The following is a 3,773-nucleotide window of genomic DNA, read 5'->3' on the forward strand; positions in this document are numbered from 1 at the left end:
GAGGAGGAGGAGGAGGAGTGTAATAATAATCCTTTCTGTTGTTAAAGGCACAAGGCCGGAAATTTTTGGGAAGCGGGTATTTCGATTGCATCAACCCCAGTGTTCAACTGATCAATATTTAATAGACTCCCAAAAGATAGAAATACAAAGTCGACCTCGGCGGAATTTGAACTCAGAGCGTAGCAACAGACAAAATATTGCTAAGCATTTCGCCCGGCGTGCTAACGATTCTGACAGCTCACAACCCTAATAATAATAATAATAATAATAATAATAATAATAATAATAATAATAATAAGTGTTTCCATTATAGGCACAAGACCTGAAGTTTAACCTCAGCACTTGACTTGAACTTCATATTATTTAACCTAGGGAACGAAAACAATTGACCTCGGTGAGATTTGAACTCAGGACATAAAGTGGATAGATGCAATTAAATATCGAAATATATCGACGAAGTTACCTATCGATGGAGGTCGTTCTTATTAACGATATTGATTTCTAGTTTTTAGAGTAGGCAATAAATGTTTCTTGGAAGTGACTACTTGATTGAATCAATAATCAGTATACCATTGGTATTTATATTAATCATCTCTACTGACGACCGCAATGAAAGTCAACCGCGTACCCTCTGTTCCATGTGGATAAATTACTCATTGGAACTTTCGATTACATAGAGATAAATGACAAACTCAGTCTCGCAACCCCATAGGGGTGAGTCAAAGGCAAATTCATGCGCCCAACTTCACAGGGATGGAAAACAAATCTGGGGATACAACTCCACAGAGGTAAAAATTGAAGCCTGGACTTCGATGTCTTAGAGATAAAAGACGAAATCGGTCGGACAGGGCAGAAGTTCAACTCAGACCTCAAAGATTAAATACCACAGTTGTATCTGTCACAACACTGGCCTCTAACTCTTATTTGAAACCATTCTCTCGGTGATATTACTTTCTACCATCGGCACAAGGTCAAGCGTTTTAAGAGACCCGAGAATTTCGTTTCAAATATTGACACAAGGCTAACAATGGAAAGGAGGGTGAAAGGCAAAGTTGACCACGGCGGAATTTGAACTCAGAACGTAAAGACAGACGAAATGCCGCTAAGCATTTTATCCGGCGTGCTGACGAATCTGCTAGCTCGCCGCCTTGCGTAACCCTAATATTTGAGTAGTAAATACTATATCGACTCAATAAGAACGCACTTAAGGACTGTGAATCTTCTCCATTTGCGAAATTACTGTTTCTGCGAAATTATTGCTTGATACTTACTCGCGAATATTGATTAATATTTATTAAAATCGTGATTAATATGTCTTTTAGTAATATCGTTGCTCTTCTTATATACAGTCAATACACTCAAGCACATGTTCAATATGTGTATGTATATGTATATATATATATATATATATATATATGTAAGTATGTATGTACATATATATGCGAGCGTTTGTGTATATATATATATATATATATATATATATATACAAGCACAAAATTATATAAACATGCATACATAAATATGCATGCATATTTACGCGCGCACGTCTGTGTGTGGGGATGATGTGTGTATGTGTGTGTGCTTTGGTTGTTATGAAATTTTACAAATAGTATACCACTCAATCTGATAAGATTTTAAAGATATTATTGGAATGAAAACCACATTCAAACGCTTACTGAATCGAACGCAGTTTCTAAACCTTATTGTCTTTACAGCGAAATAAGTTAATATTTCGGCCAGGTAACTCTGGGTAATTTCACAAGGGTTTTTGAGATTTGTATATCATTGTAATTATATATGCTCACACATACACACACACGCGCACACACACACATACACACACATATGTCTAAGTGTGCTTGTGTGTGCGCGTGTCTATGTGCCTGTGTGTGTGTGTGACCTGGGGATAGACAGCATGCGTAACACCAAGCAGCCTCTATTGCGGTGGCTGATTTGTTGGAAAGAGTAGCTAAATTGCCTGGAACCAAATCGTACAATTTTTACAATCGAGCGACATATTGGTTCCAGATACATTATGAGATAGCCACGGTTGGAACGATTGTTACCATAGTTCTCTCCGATCAAAGCTGAAATAGAGTTAAAGAACGTCGAGTATAATAACGAAGACAAAAGCGACAACAACCACAAGAACAACAACAACGACGACTATAACAATACGGCTTCAGTACAATGTAATTGAATATTAATACTAATTAATCTGATGACAGAATACACAGGAACCGGGAAATTAGTTAATTACAAGGATTGTTTAGAAATAATTAAGCATTGTTATTAAACATGAAGGCTGTCATTGCAGCTATTGTGGCTTTCATCTATCAGCTAACAACTGCTTGAAGTAGGAAGTTATTAGAACCACGCACAGCTGTACTCCACCTCGCGCTGTACTACGGAGTATTGTTTTACACGTATATAGAATTATATTGTTATATACGACATGTGGCGTATCACATCATTGCACTAGATTGGTTTCAAATTTTGGCATAAGCCCAGTAAGTTCGAGAGAGAAGGGGGCTAAGTCGATTACATCAATCCCAGTGCTCAACTGGTACTTATTTTATCGATCCGACAGGGATGAAAGGCAAAGTCGACTTCGGCAGAATTTGAACTCAGAACATGAAGACAGGCGAAATACTGCTAAGCATTTCGCCCGGCGTGCTAACGTTTCTACAAGCACACTGCCTTAGTGGATCCCTGAGAGGAACAAAAGTTGAAAATAAACAGCTTTTATCCAACACCTGGCTACTTTCTCTCTCTCTCTCTCTCTCAGTTTGAATCAATGGATTTAGTTGAATCAGTACACCATAAGACAGAACGCTTTGTGGTATTTAACTTCATCTCTTCACGTTCTGATGAAAATGCGTAGCCCAGCAGTTCAGGTGTTGCACTTACGATCACAAGATCGCGGTATCGATTTCCGGACCGAGCTCTGCATTGTGTTCTTGAGCAAGACACTTCATTTCACGTTGCTCCAGTTCATTCAGCTGTAAATGAGTACTCCTGCAACAGAGTGGCGGCGTATCGTTCAAGGGGACGGTTGTGATCTCGCACACTTATGGGGCAATGAAATTGGGTGACCGGATTTACGAGTCCTAGGACTCGGGACAGTATTTATATTTTATTTATTTTTTTTTTTTTTGCTTTCACTTCCAGATTTCTTGGATCGATAAAATAAAGTAATCCATCGTGTATTTGGGTCATTTTAATTTATCTGCTTCCACTCAAAATATTTGGACTTTACCGAAGAACCGAAAAGTGAGAAGAATAATGTAAATACGTACGACCTTCAGCAGAATTTATCCTACTTGCACATGAAGAAAGGGGATTGTTATGACAACAGAAAATGAGAAGATGAAAATAAAAAAGTAGACTTTTGCAAAACATAGCTTGACCATTGGCCAAGAGTGTAAGAAATATTGGTTTAAACATATTTGCCAATCAAACAAATTATTTGGCAGGAAAATAAGTTAATCTTCTGCGATGTCTGTGAGGGAGTTCTGTCAAAGTATTATTTATTATAAAAACGGGAGGGAGAGATTGGAGTAGAGATGATACGACACCCTGGAATCTCTTTCTTCCTGCTTTCTTCTTTTTCTTCTTCTTCTTCTTCTTCTTCTTCTTCTTATTATTATTATTATTATTATTATTATTATTATTATTATTATTATTATTATTATTATTATTATTATTATTTATGACTAGCATTAGTTTAAAATGTTGGTACAAGGCCAGCAATTTTATGGGAGGGCTAAGTC

This window comes from Octopus bimaculoides, chromosome 15 (genome assembly GCF_001194135.2).
Source record: "Octopus bimaculoides isolate UCB-OBI-ISO-001 chromosome 15, ASM119413v2, whole genome shotgun sequence".
Taxonomy (NCBI): domain Eukaryota; kingdom Metazoa; phylum Mollusca; class Cephalopoda; order Octopoda; family Octopodidae; genus Octopus; species Octopus bimaculoides.